We start from the raw sequence: 23,204 nt of genomic DNA, 5'->3' as shown, positions 1-23,204 counted from the left end.
ATGGGGCACTACTACTCATAACTCAAGATTATAACCCAATTAGAATAATAAACTGCTGAGAATAAAATAAAACAAAACAAAATAAAAATGAGTGATTAAAGGAAAAAGAACCTAACCATAGATAGCTATTATGGCATAGAAGATTTGGGGGGGAGGGGCAGAGCCAAGATGATAGAGTAAAATCAGTGACTTGTTTGAGCTCTCTCCCAAATCCTTCCAAATACCTGTAAAAAATGACTCTAAACAAATTCTAGAGCAGCAGAACCCACAAAAAGACAGAGTGAAACAAATTTCCAGCCTAAGACAACCTGGATGATTGATGGGAAATGTCTGTTGTGCCAGGCTGGGAGAGGAGCACAATTCAGCGTGGGCCATGCTGGCAAAGATGGGACCCCAGAAAACCTGGAACAGGCCTCGGGGACTGAATCATTTGCAGCTGTGGTAGTTTCCAGAATTCTCAACCCACAAATGCCAAAGATAACTTAGAAGAATGGCAATTCAAGTAGACAAGTTCAACTTTAAGAGTTTTCCCAGAGTCTCCTGTGGAAAGGACTCAGTTTACAAACCCTAAACAACTTGAAGAGGAGAGGCAGGAAACCCTGGGTTTGGAGATCAACAGCAAGTTAGATATCCACTGGAATATCCCATCTTTGAAGCAAAATGGGGAAGCAAGTGTTGAGGAGATCCTCAACCAGCTGGTCCTGGAGCATCTCCAGTTGGCTCCTTTGCAGTGGGATATGCTGGTGGATGGACAGCTGTGTGATGGTGACTTTGTGGCAGACTGCCGAGTTGGTGACCCCATCCCACTTGAAGTGCGGCTAACCAATTGGAGCAAGCAAAACATGGGACCCTTTGCCCTAGTGAAACCCTATCAAGACTGGCAGAATAGTGTGCACAACTATGAGCTTCAGGATGCCATCACCTTCATGGGCTTCAACACCTTTTACGTTGACTCGGTTTGACCAACAGAGAACTCTGTGTGCCTAGGTGCCCTCCTCTTCCTCTACACTGGTGACTTCTACCTAAATATCAAGTTCCATGAAGACACCACCAAGTGAGGAGCTGCCATTGTCCTGGTTCTGCCTGCCCAGCAGCCACATCCAAGTCCAAGGGCCTGACCTGCAAGCTTGAAGGCCAAGATCACATGGGCTCAGGCAGACTGGAAACTGCCTAGCCCACATGCCATTTGGACCCCACATTGACCTCTGAACCCCATTTCTTCCCAAGGCTAAGTACCCAACATCCTAAAAAAGGGCAGTAAGAGAGGTCCATCATTGAGGCAGCTGTACCAGCAACCTGTTCCCAACCTCCACACATTCTGAAGGGTATACACGCACATGGGTTCTCTCTCCCCAACACAAACATTCTCTGAAAGCCAGGTTGAGGGAACAGAAGGTGGGCTGCCGTCCCAAACCCATCTCAATCCTTGTCCCTTTACCCCTGGCTTTCTCAATCTTTACTCAAAGTGACAGTCAGGTTATATCTAGTTCCTCCCTTCTTATTTTCGTACAAAATATCCTCAGCCCTTGAGTTATGCTGGCAATAGGGGAATGTTATTATAGCTCATAGACTGAGGAATCTGTTTATGGGCTATGCCCTGCAGTGGTGTGGCCAGCAACACATCACACCTGAGATGGGAAAACTAGCCTTTCAAACCCAGGGCTGCCTCCCTTAGCTTTTTAAATGAGGGCTAGGGGATCACTTAGAGACTACTACGGGCCAGGTGATCAGTCAACTCAAACACAGCTTTAGCCTTAGAGGGCCTTGATATTTCTATACCCCTTTCACCCCAATTATAGCTTAGTTCTAGGCAAAAACTGCTATCCCAACTGACAAGCAGTCCTTTCGGCTACAGAGTCCCAGAGAAAAGGCAGGGTAAGGGTGATGGTGGGCATGAAGTCATTTCTAAAGGCAACTTCCCTAGGGGTTACATCTAAAAGAAGAGCAGCTTCTTCCCAGAGAAAGAAATCAAACTAAACACTCCTCATTTCTCCCTGGGAAGTTCAGGGCTTCCCTAGATAATTTCAGACTTTTTCCAGATTGACAGCTAACCAGGCATCTTGGGAGTCCTTATGCCATTTAATGGGGTGAGAGAGGTTGTCATCAATATCAACAGTTTCCTCTCCACCGCAAAGGCCCATCTCTGTGCCTTCCCTCCCTGGGTAAAGTCTAGGTGCTGTCTTGTTAAGAATTTGCAAATATATGGAAATAATCTTTAATGATTGGCTTTTTACACCAGAATTTAAATTTGAATTTGAATTTAAATTTGAAATGTAAATCCTGGAAAAGTTTTTCCTAAGTTGTGATGAGTGAAACTTGCAGCTTGAGGTAAAAGCTCATGGCATTTTATTTTGAGTTGTCTGATGGATCATAATAATCTATCTAATCAATAATCCAGCATCTGAGAGAAATGCCACAAGCTACTCAGAGAGAATGTAATACTGGTGGGAAGCCAGCATCGGGAAAAGCTGAGAGGACAATTTTAGCCTCAGTCTAAGATGGGATCCTCCTGGCTCAGTTTCCCCATTATGTTCCTTTGAAAAGAATGTTACCCACTTTGCTCTTCCTGAGACTGGCTATGAGGTGGATTTGATACTGCATAGTTGGAAAACGAATTATTTGAATCCGGACAGAGCTAAGGATGTTTTATCCTGTTATATCTGGGCCCTAAATCTAGTCCTGTTTTATCCTTTTACAGCAAATTTCTACAATCAGAGCAAGTGGTCAGTAAAAGATCAATGCAAGTGTGTGAGATCTTGCTCTTTTGACCTAAATGTATAGTCATTCAATACCCCTAAACAACTAAAACTAAATCAGAAACATCTTCGGTTTGGTTTGGGAAGGAGAATTTGAGTGATGACTGAAGTGAAAGTCAGCCTCTGGCAAATTCATTTCTATACCTATTGAACCCAGAAGTGGAAAACTTCTACCTGCAAAAGTATTAATTAAACTTTAGAAAGAGTAACAAGATCAGATAATCCTGCAGGTCAAATGTAAATTATTTTAATGGGGCTCTTACACTTTTACTTCTCCCTATATCTGGGCCCTGCAGTCTTTTCTGTCACATTTGTGTCTTCTAGACTGCAGGTCATTCACCTACAGTTGGTAGCAAACAGCAGGTACCAGCCAATGTGCCTCCATTGTCTCCTGGATGCAGCCTGTACTCAGTTCCAGTCAGTCTCCTCTTTGGAGCCCCCTCCAGGCAGGGACAGTTTCAGAAGCCAAGACCTTTGCCCCTTACCCCAAAATAATTTTGGTCCCATTTGTTTGAGGGGGGAATAATTGGGATGGGATCTGAATCCCTAAAAGGAAAAGACCATGTCTTTGGGATCTGGACCCCAAAAAAGAAAATTCCTGGACTTTCCCCAAATCTCTAGCAGTTGCCTGAGGCTGTAATCCACTCAACTCGTCTTTCATTTTAGCTACACCACAAATCTCCCAATTCTGTTCTGTAACCTCCTGATTGTCCCTGACCACTTCCCACCCTTAATCCTATCTAGACTTCATTCTCCCTTGACTTTTTGCTCCAAGTCCCTGGCATTCTGTTCACTCCATTACTGGCCACTTCCATCCAGATCCTCCTTAGACCCCTCCTCCAGTCACCCTAGACTACTTAGCCCCTCTCAGATCCCTCTCATAGTCTTTCTGTATATAAGATTCATCTTGTCTCCATTAAGGTGTTCAGATTCTTAAAATATAGACACTGCTCAGATTCTTAAAATCTAGCCTACTTGTATTAGTGATACAAATGCTTAGATTCCTTAAGAGTCTGGCCAATATGATGGATGTTCTAATAAACCTTGTCTTTGACTGAGAAAAAAAAAGATAATGGCATATGATTGTGATGGAATACTATTATTCTATAAGTAATGATGATGAGGAGGTCTCAGGGGAAAAAAAGCAAAACCTATATAAACTGATGAAAAGTGAAGTGAGAGGAACTAGGAGATCATTGCACATAGTAACAGCAAGATGTAATAATGATCAACTATGAAAGACTTGGCTATTATAATTAGTACAATGATCCAAGACAATTCCAAAGAATTCATGATGGAAAAAAATGCTATCCACTTCCAGAGAGAGAGAACTGATGAACTCTAAGCGCATATTGAAGCATGATTTTCTTGCTTTATTTTTTTTCTTTTCTTGAGATATGCCTAATATGGAAATATGTTTTTCATGATTTCACATGTATAATTGATATCAGTTTGCTTGCCATTTTGATGGATGTTAGAGTGGTGAGAGGGAAGAAGAGAATTTGGAACTCAAAATTTAAAAATAAAAGAATGTTAAAAAATAATCATTTATTTTTAAAAGAGCAATTTAAAAAAATCAAGCATTTATTAAGTGCCCACTATGTGACAAAGATTGTGCTAACAGCCAGGTATACAAAGAAAAAACGGTCCCTGCTGTCAAGAAGCTCACAATCTAATGGGGGAGACAACATGCAAAAAAAAAACTATGTATAAACAAAATATATACAGGATAAATTGGTGGTAATCTCAGAGGGAAGGCATTAAACTTAAGGAGGTCTGGGAAAAGATTCTTGCAGAAGATGAGATTTGATCTAACACTTGAATGAAGTCAGGTAATCCAGGAGGAAAGACGAGAAAGTATAGAGTTCTAGGCATGGGGGACATCCACTGAAAATGCTAGAGAAGTCAGAAGATGGAACATTTTTTTGAGAAACAGCAAGGGGGCCAATGTCGTTAAATCAAAGTGTATACAGAGGGAATGTAGAAGGAGACCAGGTTAAAAAGGACTTTGGAGCTAAATAAATGATTTTATATTTGATTCTGGTGGTAATAGTGAGCCAGTAAAGTTTATTGAATGTGGAGGATGATATGATCAGACACACATTTTAGGAAGATCAGTCTGACAGTTTAGTAGATGGATTGGAGTAAGGAGAAACTTGATGCAAGGAGATCAGTGAAAACATTGGTCAATTTTTTGGTCAATTGCTTTTGCAATGGTTCAGGTGTGAAGTGATGAGAATTTGTAACAAGGAGATTGCAGTGTCAGAGAAGTGAGTAAACAGGAGCAATGGGGAGAGTAAGAGTGAGAAGCTGATGATGACGTTTAGGTTGTCAGTTTAGGTGACTAGGATGATGATGGTACCTAACTATAATAGAGAAGTTATTATAGGAGAATATTTGGGGGGAAATTATTTGTTTCATTTTGAACATACTGAGTTTCAAATGTCTGTGAGACATCCAATTTGAGATGTCTAAAAGCTATTTGGAGATCTGAAAGTAAAGGTCAGCAGAGAGAATATGCCTAGTCAACTAGATCTGAGAGATGATAATTGATAAGCAACCATGGGAGCTGATGAGATCACCATGTGAAATAGTGTAGAAGGACAAGAGAAGAAGGCTCAGGACATGGTCCCTGTGGGACACCCATGGTTAGTGGATGTGACCTAGATGATTATCCAGCAATGGAGACAGAGATGGAGCTGTCAAACAAGCAGAAGGAAAAACAGGAGAGAGTAATATCACAAAAACCTACAAAGGAGAGAATATCAAGGAGAAGAGGATAATTTGCTGTGTTAAAGGCTGCAGAAAAGCTAAGAAGGATGAATATGGGGAAAAGGCTGTTGAATTTGTAGAGAGCAGTTTTGACTGAATGATGAGGTGAGAAACTAAACTGTAGAAAGCTAAAAAGTCAGTGAAAGGCAGAAAGTGGAGGCAACTATTGTAGATAGCTTTCTCAAGGAGTCTAGCAACAAAAGGGAAGAGAGATATTAAAAGGCCTATGCATACTTCCACAAACATACATACATATGTCAACACACTGTACATGTATTAACACATTCAGATTTTCCATATTATATTTAATATTCTAGGTATTTTGTTTATTTATGCTACAGCCATTGTGCTTAGTGGCAATTAGCAATAAATGCTGAAGTTACATAAATGACTTCAATTAGTTTAATCAATTAATCAATCCCTCAATCAACATTTATGAAGTGCCTACTGTGTACCAGGCACTGTGCTAAATGATACAAAAAGAGACAAAAGATAGTCCCTGCCCTCAAGGAGCTTACAATCTAATAGTTTATTATTACTTATCCAGAATAAAAGCTTTATACTCTTTCTCTTTTTACTTTTTAAATAGCTAGTGCTGTTTCTTCACCCTTACCAGCTTCATTCAGGCTGACACATATCCTAAAAGAGATTTCTTGGATTCAACTCCCTACCAGTTGCTCTGTCTTTGCCCTTGACATGACTTCTCCTTCAAATCTCTCCCTCTCTTCCCTGTTTCACTTGTAGGAGTTGTAATAGAAACTTTGGGAAAGAATTCTTCCCAGGATTTGCAAGAGATTTTTTGAAAAATGGAAGAAGAGGGAAGGAAGTTGGAAGTCCTGCAACTATAAGCAGTCTGTTTAGAAGATCTGGAAGGACTGTCTACAAAATATCCTTCTACCCTTGAAAGTAAGCACTACTCCAGGCAGGAACTGCTCAACATAGAACTCTTCCTGCAAATAGTCAATTTACTCATGTAGAAAAGAAAGGAGAGAAGCTATTATATACCTCATAGTGATATGAATTAATTAGGAAGAAAAATAAATAAGAGACTTTCATAAAGCCATGCAGGAACAAAAAGAAATAAAGTTAATCCATCTCTCTGTCAGGAGAACAGAGGAATGTAAAAGATACAACAAAAACTATGCCAGACACATTCTTGCCACAGGGAAGCAGGAGGATCAATGCGTTTTGTAATGACTATGTATGTTAGCATTTAGAAATGGCACAGGAGCTGCCTTTGACTTTTGTTCATGAAGATCTGCCTAAGGTAAGCAGTGGAGTAACTCATTTATAAAGAGTACTGCCACATATAGCATGTTTTAAGATGGAACCTATTGCCCTGGTCTCTTCCCTTTTCATTCCTAATTATGTGACAAAACAGTATCACATCAGTGAGGGGGAGGAACTATAGGGTCAAGGGGAACCTCAACTTCAATGGGTTTTAGGATAAGTAGGTCGGAGGCTAAATCAAGTTGTAGGGACAAGATCTTCCTCTGCAGATGCAACTGCAAGAATGTGTCTACTAGCAGAAATAGCTTCATGGGGAAAATTCATTCTATTTAATTAAATAGGGCGTAATTACAATGGTCTATGCCAGGATTTTACATATTTTGCATAAGGGAATAGGTGGGACTAAAGGGGGTAGTGGCTAGATGCAAACCCTCTCCCCCATTTTCACCAACCTATCACCTATGCATTTCCATTCAGAATAATAGAATTTTAGAATTGGAAGAGACATTGGTTGACTTTCTGGTCCACTTCTAGTCAACTAGTCCATTCTGACAATCCTCTATGATTATATATACATATATACACCCACACATAAGTACATATGTATGTGTGTGTGTCTGTGTACCCCAACCCGAAGGGTAAAATGAAAATTCCTGGAGACTTAGCACGTTAAGGTAAATGAATTGCTTTTAGACTCTAAATTATTGTATAAGATGCTTTCCTGTTTTGGCAGAAATAAGGAGATTATAAATAAGGGAGGTACTGGGGAGGACAAGTAATATGGAAGGGAAGATCTGACACTGAAAGGCTAAATTGAGTAGAAAGAAGAGGATAAAGATGCTTTAATGAAACCTGGATGTTTGCCATGGGCAAAATTGTGAGTGGGAGAACTTGTTTTTGTTAATTTTTTTTTTTTGTATTTGAATTGGGATTAAGTGACTTGCCCAGAGTCACACAGTTAGTGTTATGTTAATCTTATAAATGAAATATTTCTTGCATTTTTTCCTTTTTTAATTCTTAGTAGTACCACCACGAGCAAGACTACTTATCTTTAACTGTGCCAGGTTTTGCATAAAAGTATTTTGAGATTAAGTAGGGATTCACCTACTTTGTCCAGTAATTGCTGGTGTTTATAGCATCTGGTGTTTAATAAATGCTCATTGGTTTGACCTACTCTTTCAGGAATTGACCACGATGAGTCTATTATGTTTCCTTTGACTATTAACACTGGTAAGTATTGAAATTAAGGCAAGGAAACAGGCATTCATTAAGTATTTATTATATGACAGAAGCTATGCTGTGTTTTATAGTTATACCATTTGATCCTCACAACAGCCTTGTGAGGTAGGTGCTCTAGTGATTCTCCTTTTATGGGGGTAGACAGAGGTTAAATGACTTGCCCATGGTCACATAGTAAATGGATGAGACTGGATATGAACTCAAGTCTTCCTGACTCCAGGCCCTATATTCTAACCACTGTTTCACATAGATGCCATCTAAACCACAACTTAACTGGACCCTTCTTACTAATTGTCTGGGTTTTTCTAGTCTGATTTGTTATGTGATTTCACCTTTTTACTCTTCCTGCCAGATAAATAGGATAAGTAGAGTTCCTCCAGTTTCACCACTAATCCCTAACCCCAACACCACACCATCTTAATTATAGCAACCTCCATTGATCTTCCACTGTTTCTCCATTTTCTCCTCTCTGGCCTGAAATTTCTATGAAATTATGTCACTCTTCAGGGTTAGAAAAAAAAAGAAAAATCAGTTTTAGAGTTGGGAGAAAACAATTTAGAGCAACTTTTTTATTTCACAGAGGAAAAAAAAATCAAGGCTTAGAAAGGCAAAAATTGCTTGCTCAACGTGCCACAACTAGTTAGCAGCATAGCCAGGCCTTATTCAGTGCTCTATCCACTATCTTAAAGTCATTGTTTCCAGAAGTACACAGTTAAACCTACCTAATTATCTTCTCTGGTCCTTTCTCATTAGTCCACTCTTTAACTCTGATTTTTAAAATCTTTTATTGCCTAGTTCAGATGTAACTTACTCCTTGAAGTCTTCATTAATCCTCTAGTCAGAAAATCTACCAGCGCTTTATATTTTTACCTCTTCTATGGACTTAACCCATTCCCCTGCTCGAGGAACTTTGATGGATCCCTATTGCCACCAGTATAAAATAAAACTATTTAATATAAAATCCTTCACAATCTGGCTATAGCCTATCTTTCTAGGCTGATTATGGATTACTCACAAATGCACACATGCATGCACACACACACACACAATTCTAGATAATTTGGCTTACTTGCTATTTCCAGTAAATGACGTTTCATCTCCTGGGTATGACTTTGTGTCATATTGTCAGCGTTCCATACCTAGAAAGCTTTCTTCTCACCTCCACCCCCAGAGCCTCTTTCTCCCTTTAAAGCTCAACTTACATATCACTTCCTAGGGACCTCCTCAACATTGATTTTCATTTATTTTAAAACAAATTGTGTTTGTTTACCCATGAATATGTTGGTTCCTCTCAGTAAAAAATAAGCTTCAAAAATTCAAGAATGGAGCATTAAGGAAAATAATCTGGAAATCAAAGCCATGGTGACTAAGAGCTAGTATGGTTTCAACATTACCCTTATTCTATGCAGATTCCATAGATATCTACTTATTTGGTAGATAATATTTAGCAACAGATAGAAACCTGGAGTAATGAGGAGACACTATGGAGCATCCACCCGAGAGGGTAAATTCAAATGGAGTACCCGGGGGGGGGGGAAGGGAGAGCCCTGGGCCCCAGACATCCAGAGAGCAGCATGAGGACATTAGTAGATGGCAGACCCAGAAAGATAAGGGCACCTGTACAACACCAAAAATGGAGAAGGAAAACAAATTTTGCCTCAGATTTACCTTGCTCCATTCTTAGTCCCATGAAAATTCACCACTCTGATCTCACTTTAGTGCCCTAATAAATGTTTGTATAATGAACAGTACAAGTTTATGAATTAACAGCACTTTAGTGCCCTAATACAGGATGAAGAAACTTTGATTCTTAAAATCAGATACCTGAAGGTCTAGTGATTTCCTGGCCCCCATCTCCCATTCCTTAGTGTCAGTGTGGGCCTGGGCCATTCCCCAGGACCTTTCTCATTGCCCCTTTAACTTCTTTGTTTCTCAGAGTGTATATGAAAGGGTTCAAGGTAGGGATCACCAGACAGTAGAAAAGTGTAAGGAACTTGCCTTGGTCCTGGCTGGCTGCATTGCCTGTCTGCATGTACATGTAGATGATGCTGCTATAGAACAGTGATACAACAATCATGTGTGAGAAACAAGTGTTGAAGGCTTTCTTCCTCCCGGCTACTGACTTGATATTATACACAGCAGAAGCAATGTACCCACAGGAGACCAGGATCATGGTGAGGGGCACCAAAACAATAGGGATGGCTAGGAAGAAGACCAGGCCCTCTACTTGACTAGTGTTGACACAGGAAATCCGTATCAAAGCTGGCATCTCACATACAAAGTGGTTGATACGCCAGTGACCACACCGCTCAAGTGACAAGGTGAGAGGAGACATCAGAATCGAATTGGCAAGCCCACTAAGCCAGGCTAAGGCAGCCAGCTGTAAGCACAGCTGGGGGTGCACGATGACCATATAGTGGAGGGGTTTGCAGACTTCTACAAAAAGGTCATAGGCCATGACAGACAGGAGAATGCATTCAACACCTCCCACTGAGAGAAAGACAAAAAGTTGAACCACACAGCCTATATATGTGATGGTTTTTCTGGGACCCCAGAGGTTTGCTAACATCTGGGGGACACTGCTGGTTGAGTAGCAAAGGTCCAAAACAGACAAGTTACTAAGGAAGCAGTACATGGGAGTGTGAAGTTGTGGGTCCAGGAGAGAGAGCAGGATGATGGTTGAGTTGCCCGTGACAGCAAAAAAGTAAAAAATTAGATTGACAACAAAGAGGATCATCTCAAGCACTGGCCTGTCAGAGAAACCTATTAAGATGAAATATTCTTCAGAGGTTTCATTGGCTGTTTCCATCACGTTTAATGTCATATTTCCTACACAAAGAGTTAAATTATTTTGTTGCTATTTGCGTACAATATTTCTTTGTATATATTACTGAACCAGCATCCATGGGGCCTGAACTTTGGGTTGTCTTCACAAAATTGGAATGGATTTGTACCATGTCAATAATATCCTTTCACACTTTGTTGTCAATGACAGTTTGCCAACTAGCTTGTTAGGTGGTTTGGGGTAGCCTGTGGTCATGTAATAAAATGCCTGATGATTTATACTTTGATGTATAGTTTATAAAATACTCTCCTCACATAAGCCTTATACAGTATTTATAGATATACATATTGAAACTTAGATAAGTTAAGTAACTTGCCCAGATATGGCTAGAATTCTAGTCTAAATCTTTGGAATCTTAATCTAGTACTCTTTACCCTAAACCTTACTGTTAACTGACCCATATGAAGATCTTTATTTCCAGCTTCATGACTACAGTGTTCTTACCAAAATAATCGACCATGGAGGGAAAAATACAATGCAAAAGCCACTTCTATAGCCATGGTCAAAAAGACAGAAGCCAAAAGGGAAAATACATTTTGCCAAGTAATCAACTATATCAGAAACTATTAAAGGTTGAGTGAAATTCCTTCGTTGATAGGCTCTCTCTAACTCTGTGGGAAGATATCAAGCATGACTACAATGAATTGTAATTATCCATGCTAACCAGAGTAAGCAGAAGCATGGATAACCCTAAATTCAGTTCAGCCCAACTCCTTGACCATGGCCTAGACTAGCATGAATTATGAACTTTCATTGAGACGCCTGCTCTGGTTTTATGGGGCATTACCATTTGTCTCTTTTGCTTTCTCTCCATTATTTTATTTTTCTAATTAATATTTTTACATTTTAAATGTATTCTTTTCTAACTACATATAAAAACAATCTTTAATTTTCATTTTTTAAAACTTTTGAGTTCCAAATTCTTTCCCTCTTTCCCTCATTGAGAAGGCAAGCAAATCGATATAGGTTATACATGCGCAGTCATGCAAAACATATTTCCGTATTAGTCATGTTTATTGTATCTCTTGATCATAAAACTCAGGTAAGCTACCTTGTCAATTTGTCAGCCATCACCAAATGACATAGTGAATAGTGAGTGGTTGGTTACTCTTATCTCAAGGACCTAGACCACACCCAAAGACTCAGATCATAGGCTTCTTACTACAAAGAACTCAGCTATGGAAAAGACCATAAACATCAGGCCCAATCTTTCTCTTTCCCTAGTGCTTCAAAAAGAACTGAAAGAAATCCTGTCACTCACAGGACATGAGATTGGGAACTCTAGTTGAAAGATATTAATCTCTGTCAAATGGCTAGCAAACTTCCACCCCTTACTTTCATAATTCCAGGGTTGCAGAATCCTCATGCTTATGCATTTAATGCTTAATCAAAAACTGACCTCCATCATTAAAATCACTGTAAAATTTCATGAACATAAGTCAGCCCACTCTCCAACTCCTCAATTCAATCCTACACTTATCCATTTGCAGTATGCCTAAGGTATAGTCACTGGGGATCAGCTCTCTGGACAATAGCTATTCTTCACTTACATAATTTTTCCCATGTACATACTTAAGCTGAATTATTTTCCATGATTAGTAAGGGGCTGGTGAAAGTATTCAGGAAATATAAGCATTAGGTTTCTGTACATTATATAGGCTTTCCACTTTTTTGTTTCTTATTTCTGAACCATATTTTCCAACTTATTTTTCATTGTCGTCCCTATGCCTATCTTTGTTTTATCATCACCAAGCATTTTAGTATAAATCAATGTTCATCAGATATCTTTTCCTGTATCAGATTGCACACCATCTTGGGGAGGGAAGTGGGGAGGGAAGGGGAGAAAAATTTAAAACTAAAAAGCTTATGGAAGTGATTGTTGAAAACTAAAAATAAATTAATAAAAAAGAGGGAAAAAAACAGCTACGTCTTCAAAAGTGTGTCTAGAATTTCTCCAGTATTCAAATTCAAGTTGACTCACTTTTAGTTTACAGACACCACCCTTTTCTCTTTTGTGAAAATTGGAACATTTGCCCTTCTTCTATGCTATAGCACCATGATGTTCTTAATAATGTTTCAAAATATAAACAGTGGTCAATCAATCCTACCTACCAATTCTTTGATTATTCTTGGATGCAATTGGTTAAATGGTCTAGTGATTTAATCCCATTGAGGACATTTAGACACTGCCTTACTATCTCATCAAAATATTTTGGCTTTCAACTCTTCATTAACTACATTTTTTCTTTTATTTCCTTTTCTAAGTAATATTCTTCTTATAAAAGAAAGAAGCAAAATTAGTGTTGAATAGTTCTCCTTTCTTACTATTGCCTTTTATTATCATTTTATTCATCACAATGTGTCCTAAACTTTCGTTGATCTTCCTCTTTTCTCCAATTTAGCTATTTTTAAAAATTCTCTTTTGTCCTTCATAGTGTTCATCACCAGCATGAGTTCATTCTGCTGTTTAGTGCTCCTGACATTATTCTTACATGACTTAAAATCTTAATTTTTTATTTTAAATTTTTTATTTATTTTTATATAATTTATATTTATTGATATTATTATATTATTGCATATTATTAATATCATATGCTAAATATAAATATATTATATTTGTATAAATAATAATATTTATTATTATTAAAATAGTTTTATTTTTAAAAATTTATTCATTTCCTGGCCCTCTGTTTATCTTCTACATGTCTTTAAAAAATAAACAAACAACTAAGATGGTTGATTAATTTCCTATACAATTATATTGATCTCTTTGGGCAGTTGTTTTGCTCTCTACAGTTTCTCTTTCTTCCCTCACTGGAATTACTTTTATTTGTATCTTTAGAATTTTATTTCTTTAGAACTTTATATAACTGTTGTGCTGTCTTAGCCTACAGAATTTTCAGCTATTGGATCTGATTTTTACTTTCTCTGAACCACTGCTCCCCTATATGTTGATACATATTTAAGATTATTATGTGTGACTTTACCCTCTTCTATCACAATTCTAAAATGTAGTTGCCCCTTGCTTGTCCAAGGTTCCCACTAATTCTATTTCACCAAACAGTTCTACTTTGTCACAATCAGGTGCAGAATAATGTGTTTCCTAGTTAATTTTTTTCTACCTTTAAATAATGAAACTATCATTAAAGCAAATCAATTCATTAACTGCTTTGCTTTGGACAAAGATAGAGCTCCAGCAAATATGCATATAAACGAAAACTCCAATCACTTCAATGTCCTATCGACTTGGCAAATTAGTCATAGATACATTTCCTAAACTCATGTAGCCCCTCTTTTTGTCCAGATGATCTGCATTTACTTCCATGACAATGTTATTTTTATTTCTCCTTACTCTGATCCCCACTCAAATGTCCTTCACATTTTCTAATAACTACTATATGCTCTTCAAATATTATATTATTTGATTGCCCCTCATATGTGTTCCTTTTAAATAAGGTATACTCTTCCAGAGTAATATTCATTTCCCACTCCACTAATTCTCCTTCCAACACTTGCCATAACTCTGTCTTACCATTTAACAATTGGAATACTGGATCAAAATCAGGAAATGAGTTTGAATGACATTTCTGGCATCTATAAGCCATATGACTTGTTCCCACGACCACTTCAATCTTATTTCCTATTACTTCAAATAGTCTCTTTTTCCATCAATTTGCTCTAGCAGCTATTCCCTATACACTACATCTCCTCTCCTGTTTCTTTGTACAAGTGGTCCACTATACCTAGAATGCATATTCTTCCCCACTTCTACCTCACTGAATTCCTAGTTTCCTTGAAAGCATAGCTCACAGCTCGGGAGTCATTTTCTAACGATGAATGCTTCCTAATATCTAAAGTTCTTAGTATTTTTTTTTCTCTCTCTCTCCCTACCTCCCTCTCTCTCTCCATCCCTGTTGTGCATGTCTCAGTTACCTTGTATTTAGTTCATATAAATGTTATATTTACTTAGATGTGTGCATGTTGTTTTCTCAATAGATTGTAAGCTCCTTGTGGGAAAGGACTGTTTTGGTTTTTTTTTCCTTTAAATTTTATGTGTATAACACATAGTCCATGCTTAATAAATATTAGTTTCATGTTTGTTTAATTTCACCCTGCCAAATGGGAAAATGTAAAACACTTCTACTACCTCAGAGTTGTTGTGAAGAAAGTGCTTTAAAAATGACTAAGTGCCATAGAAATGAGAGTTATTATTTGGGAAGATGATGGATTGAGAGACTTTTGAAAAGTAGTAGTGGATACATGTAGTACAGAGGTACCAAACCTAACACTTGTCAAAATGTTTTAACTGTGAAGTAATGGCATGGCAAAAGAGGCAGGATACTGGAGTCTCTGGCCACAGATAATCTGTCATGATCTATGAATTCTAGTCAGCCATATTAAAATAGTAAGGGTTCCATCTGGTTGGCCAGTGAACTTTCATGGTTTCCTTAGTCACATACCCCATGGAAGTACCTCAAGAGACAGAGTATGTTATAATTTGTGTTTTTTAAAGTATCCTAGGAGTTCATATATAGATTCTAGTCCTGACTTTGCTACTAACTAGCAAATGACCCTTAGAAAATAATTTAACTCTTTCTTCTTTTTTCATAATTCATAGATTTAGAGCTAGAAGAGACATCAAAGGTCATCTTGTTCAAGACACTCATTTTATAGATGAGGAGACCGAGGCACAAAGATTTTAAAATGAAAGGCAATAGTGAGTAGAGCTGGGCCCTGAACCCAGGTCCTTCTTTATTTTCAAAATCAAGGGTTTGAACTAGAATGATGATCTTTAAGTTCACTTCCAGCTCTGATTAATGGATTATGTGAATCTATAATATAAGCTACAATGATCTTTCTGTGAACTCCTTCATGTAGAACAGTCTACATGCATTACATAATTTCCCAGTTTCACATGTGTAAGTCATATATTTCCAACAAAGTGGTAGGCTTTCTGAGTGCAGGGACTATATTTTCTATTTTTGATATCTTTTCCAGTGTCTAGTATATTTATTCAAAGAACTCTTGAATTGACTTTTGAAGTGACCATTACAGTCACAACAGAGAGGAACTTCTCTAAAACCTCATGCATGACTCTGGGTATTCAGATGCCTAGTAGGGGAATAAGCTAGTCAAAGAATTCCTTCTTAACTTCAAGGGTTATATGGACCCCTTGTATATGGTTATAATGGGTGTATACAACTGAAAATAGATGATTTGGCTGCATATAGAACAGCTCTCTTTGAGGAGGTTGATTTATACACTTAGTGCAACTGAATGCAGGGCCATACCAAAGAAATCAAGGTCATGCACAATTAGCTCCATGCCAGTTAGCTCCATCTTTCCATGGCTTATCTTCTATCTGTAATACTTGCCATTTAAAAGAGGACTTTGTGAAGGTGTAGCTGGCTGGTAAAGTCAGTGCAAAGCCAGCTCCCTACAGTAAAGGCGGCCCAAATTATATATATATATATATATATATATATATATATATATATGTGTGTGTGTGTGTGTGTGTGTGTGTGTGTACACATGTTCATACGTATACATATGTGTGTATGCTTTGCTCATGGTGGGTAAGAAATGCTATCATAATATAGAAGGATAATACATCATTATTATTTCTAAGGGAATACTCAAGCAAACAATTTGTGTCCCATAAGAATGCTGTTTAAAAAGGAAACATTTTTTTTTTAAAGTTTATCCTCACATTCCTCCTGTCCCCTGTTCCCAGCCCAAGAGTTTTTTCATTGCCCCTTTCACATCCTTGTTCCTTAGGGTATAGATAAGTGGGTTGATGCTAGGGGTTACAATAGTGTAGAAGAGGGTGAGGAACTTTCCCTGGTCCTGAGAGTAACTATTGGCTGGTTGAAGATACATATAAATGATGGTCCCATAGAAAAGGGAAACCACTATAAGGTGAGAAGAGCAGGTGCTGAAGGCCTTCCTACGCCCTGCTGCTGACTTGATCCTTAGCACAGCCACAGTGATCATGCCATAGGAAGTGAGAATCAGGGATAAGGGCACCAGAAGGAGGATCACACCAAATATAAAGGCAAAAGCTTCAACCAGTGTGGTATCTTCACAGGCCATGGCAATGAGGGCTGGCATCTCACATAGGAAATGGTCCACCTGATGGTGTCCACAACGTGCCAGTTGCATGGTCTGGGGGCACATAACAAAAGAATTGAGGAAACCACAGAACCAGGACACAGCCATCAGTTGTAGGCAGAGTCTTGGGTTCATAACAACAGTGTAGTGCAAGGGTCTGCAGACAGCAACATAAAGGTCATAAGACATGACACACAGGAGTACACACTCAGTAGAACCCAGCATCATGTAAATATAGAGCTGGGCCACACAACCATTGTAGCTGATAGTCTTCTTGGAACCCCATAGATTCCACAGCAGCTGGGGAACAATGCTGGTAGTAAAGCAAAGGTCCAGAAAAGAGAGATTGCCTAGGAAGAAGTACATAGGGGTGTGTAGTTGGGAATCTGCAATTGACAATGCAATAATTGTTATGTTGCCCAAAAGAGACAGGATGTAGAAGATTAATACAAAAGCAAAGAGAATCAGCTCTAACCAGGGCCGGTCAGAAAAACCCACTAGGATAAATTCTCCTAGTGAGCTGTCATTGCCCCTTCCCATCACCTTCACCACCTACCAAAGGAGAAAAAAAAAATTATAATGAAAAAACAGTAAAGTCAGAATATAAGCCCCCTTTTCTTCAGAATATTAAAAACACATATTTCACCATTCAAATATTAGGGCTTTATTGAGTAACTTCCCAAGGCAATAAAAAGGGGTTTTTTTTTATCATTAATTGACTCATATCATTCAGAAAAGTGTTATGCTAGATCAGAAGTTCTCAAAGTGTGGTTCAGATATGCCTGGAGATCCCTAAAACCCTTTCAGAAGGTCCTCAAGGTCAAAACTATTTTCATAATAAAACTAAGATGTTTTATTTTCTGACATGATAAATATTAATAGATATATTAATGTAGGTTATAACCCACATAAACAAAAGCTCTTTGGGGAGTCTTCAATAATTTTTAAAAGTGTAAAGTGGGCTTGAGACCAAAAGGTTTGAGAACTGCTGGAGACAGTCCCTGAGATTTCTTTTAAATCTGAGATTCTCTTATTCTAATAGATTCCATTCTGCCCTTTGAGGTTTGAATATATACCTGCCCAAGCATAGAGGAGAGAAAAGGATCACTAGCCTGCCCTACTAGGTATCCAAGGCAGAAATATGCCTTGCCTATTTAATGTCCATTCTTCTGTCTACCTGTGTGGAAGGAATCTTAGAAATTATCTCTCTCATTTTGCAGATAATAAAACCAAGACACAAGTTCTTTAACTTGACTAAGGTCACATAGCTAGCTGGAGGCAGAACCAGAATGAGAACCTAGCTCTCCTGACTCTCAGGATAGGCCTTTTCTCACCATGCCACATTGTCTTAGGGCATAAATTGTAAAAGATTACGTGTACAACAACCTTCAGTGTGAGCATCCAGGCAGTCAGCTGCTGAAAAGAAACTGATAATCAACTTGGTTTGAAGAAGGAGAGAGGAAAAGGAAGTAGCTATATTATTAACAATGGCATACATGACATTGGATAAAGAGGTTTTCAAGATATCGGTGCTCATCAGAGCTGGTCACATCTGGGAAGCAATAAATGGGTAAGAAAAAAATCTCATCAAGAATGAAGATAAATGGAGCAGCTAGATGGCACAGTGGATAGAGCACTGGCCCTGGAGTCAGGAGGACCTAAGTTCAAATCCAACCTCAGACAGATGATACTCACTAGCTGGGAGACCTTGGGCAAGTCACTTAACCCTGATTGCCTTGCAAAAAACCAAAAAAACAAACAAACCAAGAATGAAAATAAATAGAAATGGTTTGAACAGAAGAACATAAACAGTGAAAAAATACATTCAGCATCTCAGCATGGCTGCTGCCAATGGTGGCTTATGACAGAGACATCATAGCTAGAGAACAGAAGCAGAGGGGAGAGAGGATAGAACTACTCCATACACCTTCACTCCCTGCTGAAAGGGAAGGTGCTAAATGAAAGGTCATTTACCTCCTAATGTATGTCACTCAAAGTGGTAGGCCACCATGTGATAAGATGGCTCTATTGTTACCCAGTAAGAGCTGGATATGGGGGTGAGAAGCAATAGCTAGCCATACATTTTTAAAGAGGTAAAATTCTTTCCTAATGGCTTTATGAGGGACAGAGGTCAAAGTCATTGCCAAGTAGAATAAGTAGTCTCTTTTCTACATGATAACCCTACAAATATTTAAAGAAACATACTTATTTTGAAACCCCTTTCCCAGTCAAGCCTTCTTTCCTCTGAGCTATACTTTCTCAGTTTATTTAATTGTTGTTCATGTAGTATGGTTTTTAATAGTGGCCCCTCCCACTGTTGCTTTCATTTGGATATGAACAGCCTACTGAAAATACTACATATCCCCACCTCACATACATACACTTTGACTCTCTAGCTAAGAGAGTCTAACTACTCAAAAAAATGTGAAAATATGATCAGTCATGCTACAACAATCTTTTCAAATTTATCTTTTACTTTTATGATCAGTCATGCTACTATCATCTTTTCAAATTTATCTTCAACTCCTTGTGTAGTCTACTTGTAGTCACTATGACTGACCCTCTTCCCCAAATTCTTGTGTCTCTCCTTTTTCTTCCCACTGAAAACACCTCACATCAAGTGTTATTGAATTCTGTTTCCTACTTTCCTAAAAGGTGTGCTAAGTTCCTGGTTACTCTTGCATGGAACAGAAATGTTACATAACATTCTGGTACATGACACAACATAATGAACTTTGTTAGAAGAAAGGAGTAATTGGATTCATTAATTGAGCTTACCTTTTCAGCCCACAGATAAGTTTCAAATTTGCGTGATAATACATGACAATCCTTTGTGTAATATATAATGCCCTTTCCCCCTCAGACAGGAGTCCACCTGTACTCATATACCATGCTGCTTTCTAAGTCATGGACTCCAGAAATCTTAATACAATTTGTGAGAGGATGACAAAGAAAGAAAAGAAAGTTTGTTAAAGAAAAGGAAAATCAGACATAATCTGATACATATGTGAGATTATGGGAGCATACCTAACATTTGTTTCATACCTTTTCAAAGGGATTTCATCTGTATTATTTCATGCCATCCTCACAACAGCTTTAGGGGATAGGTAAGCTGGCATTTTAGAACTATTTTACAAATGAGGAAACTAAGGTACAGAAATATTTTTAAATAACAGAAATCTAGCAGCTATAATACTAATGTTATTAGGAGACACAGGTTAAGTTCTTGGTGCTCCAGAACCTTGGTTGCAAACTCTTTTCACTGTACTGTTCTCTTTCCACTTTTCCTCTCTGGTCGTTTTGGAGTTACCCATGTGCTGCTACTGTCCTCTCATTTCCACCAGAGCCTTCACTAATTAGCATTTAGTACTCAGCCAGTGGGCCAATTTACTTTGTTCAGCAAGAAACTGCACCTCATCACTGAACACCCATCACATAAATGCATGCCATTTTTTCAATTTCCAAATCACCCCATTACTGAAAAACATGAGGCAGCAAGGGATAGGGAAAAGAGCACTGGGCAATACCATTTGCTAGCCATGTGATTTTAGGGAAGTCATTTAACAGCTCTGTCTCACTTTCTACATTGCAAAATGAGAGTAATTATAATACATTCACTACCTACTTTACACAGCTGTGAGCAAAGCACTTTGAAATGTGCTATGTAAAAATGGTTATAATAATAATAATAGCAATAATAAAGCAAAGTGTATACCGTTGATGCTTACATAAAGTTTCATAGAGATAATAATAATAGCTAACATTGATAGATCACTTAATATGTGCCAGGCCTGGCATAAGTGCTTTACAATTATTGTCTAATTTCTTCCTCATAACAACCCTGAGGGATAGGTGCTATTATTTTCTCCTTTTGACAAATGAGGAAACTGAGGCAAACAGAGTTTAAGTGACTTGCTGAGGGTCACAGCTAGTGAGTGTCCAAGGCCAGATTTGAACTCAGATCTCATTAACTCCAGGCCTGGTGCTGTGTCCAATGCACTACCCAGCTATTTTCTGCTAAAACTAAGGTATTCTAAGCAAAGAACAGGATTGGCACTAGTAGGAGGATTCTGCTATCAACAATTTGGCTGTATCTTCTGATATCTTTCAAAAGAAGCATTAGTTAACAACTTAACCAAATTGGATATTCCTGTCTTCACTCCTCCCTTCTGATGGAACTGGTATTTGCAATTTTTTTCTGAATCTGGTGCTGTTTCTCTAGTATAAGGTGAAACTCAAACATAGGACGAATAGTAAGAAAAACTATCTCTCATGGCCCAACCAGAGATTGAGGTGGGCATTATGGAAACATTCACAGGAATTTCTATTGAATCCATAACTGAGGCGCTAGACGCAGAGAAATGGGACATACAGTACCCTATCTACAGCCCTAATTGTAGAGAGACTTTCATCATTGGTTTTCTCATCAAGCAGGTAACTCAGCATTTGTTCCATATCTACTGACTTTAACCCCAAAGAAGTCAGAAATCTTGTGGATATTCTGTTCCTTCTCCCTTTTGGTAGCTGAGTCTTCTGCAGGAGTCCAAATCCATGTAGAAGAGACCTAGGTTACTGTGGACAGAAGCAATCAGTGCTTTGGTACTGAAAATACAAGGGGATGACAGACAGGACTCTGCACCAGAGTAGTCCCCAATTAGTTCTGAGGAAATGGAGATTAGGAGAGCTTTTATAAACACTGAAGAAGAAATGGAACTTTCTCTTCTCCCCAGAGCACTGAATAGCTAGCAGACCTTGGGGGATTAGAGGGAAAAATACACTCAGGTTGTTTACTACGTTATGGCTTCAAAAACCTTTATTCTAGTTCAGCAACTGACTCTTGGGGGAGAAATTCATCAAAAGGGAATCAAGCAGAAAGCTTCCTACCCCATACAATGTAGGAAGGTGTTCTGTTTGTTTGGTTGGGGTTTTTTTACACCTAATAGAGCCAAGATTGGAGAATTTAATGGAAATAATTGCCAAGAATTTCCCCCTTGGTTTCATTACCATTATCTTGCTTTGTTACCTTGTATAAATCTTGGACCTCACTTTCCTCATTTGTAAAATGAGGGAGCTAGATTTATTTATTCTTCTAAATCCTGGATCATAGATTTAGAGCTGGAACAGATCTTAGGAGTCATCTAGTACAACCTATTCATTTTTAAAAATAAGTATACTGAAGTGCAGAGAGATTAAACAACTTCACCAAGGTCACATAGGTGCTAAGTTAGCAACTTTGCCCGAACTATTCCAAAACCTCTTCTACAATGACCACAGAAAATGGGCCAAACTGAATTCTGAGAAGGAAAGCCAAGAAAAAAGTCATAATAAGTCATTTTTCAGGCCAGAGCAGCCTAGGAAAATAGACAAAAGTCTGCAGACACCGTGGTACACGATGGCCAGAAGCATGATTTCAGACATGCAAAAACAGATGTAACTAAAAGAAGCAATCAGAGAAACTACACTTTGCTAATGAATTAATATCCATACTGACCATATATGCATCAAATGACAAAGCATCCAAATTATTGAAGGAAAAGTTAAATAGGGGCAGCTAGGTGGCACAGTAGGTAGAGCACTGGCCCTGAAGTCAGGAGGACCTGAGTTCAAATCTGGCCTCAGATCAAACACTTGACACTCACTAGCTGTGTGACCCTAGGCAAGTCACTCAAGCCCAATTGCCTGAAAAAAAGAAAAGAAAAGAAAAGAAAAGTTAAATGAGTTACATGAGGAAATAAACAATAACACTGTAAGTAGAAGGCCTAAATTTACTCCTCTCAGACCTAGATAAGTCTAAACACAAAATAAACAAGAAAGAAGTTGGGAGATGAATATACATTTAGAAAAGTTAGATATACTAGATCTCTGGAGAATATTGAATGGGAATAGAAAGGAGTATGCCTATTTCTCAGTTATGCATGGAACCTTTGCAAAAATTGACACTATATTAAAGCACAAAAATGTCACAAAGGCAAAAAAAGAAGCAAAAATGTTAAATGCATTTTTTTCTTACCATGATTCAATGGAAATTATATTTGATAAAGGGCTCTTTGAAGCATAAAGCATTAATTAATTGGAAACTAAATAACCTAATTTCAAAGCATGAGTGAGTCAAAGAAGAAATCATAGAAATAATAAATAATTTCACTTAAGGTAATGACAGTCATAATATAGCATACCAAGATTTTTGGGACACATCCAAAGCAGTACTGAGGAGAAATTTTATGTTGCTAAATGCTTACATCAATAAAAGA

At 38.2% G+C, this 23,204-nt stretch overlaps 3 pseudogenes; 1 reads left to right on the top strand and 2 right to left on the bottom strand.

The window, feature by feature from the left end:
- Nucleotides 1–490: 490 nt before the first annotated feature.
- Nucleotides 491–1,131, top strand: LOC110194229 (trafficking protein particle complex subunit 9 pseudogene; annotated as a pseudogene).
- Nucleotides 1,132–9,867: 8,736 nt separating this feature from the next.
- On the bottom strand, nt 9,868–10,824 carry LOC110194231 (putative olfactory receptor 2W6 pseudogene; annotated as a pseudogene).
- A 5,724-nt stretch (nt 10,825–16,548) lies between these two features.
- LOC110194449 (putative olfactory receptor 2W6 pseudogene) lies at nt 16,549–17,493 on the bottom strand (annotated as a pseudogene).
- Between the last annotated feature and the right edge of the window lie 5,711 nt (nt 17,494–23,204).

This window comes from Phascolarctos cinereus, unplaced genomic scaffold, assembly GCF_003287225.1.
Source record: "Phascolarctos cinereus isolate Bilbo 61053 unplaced genomic scaffold, phaCin_HiC Scaffold_5;HRSCAF=322, whole genome shotgun sequence".
NCBI lineage: Eukaryota > Metazoa > Chordata > Mammalia > Diprotodontia > Phascolarctidae > Phascolarctos > Phascolarctos cinereus.
This window is presented reverse-complemented; position numbering and strand designations above follow the sequence as displayed.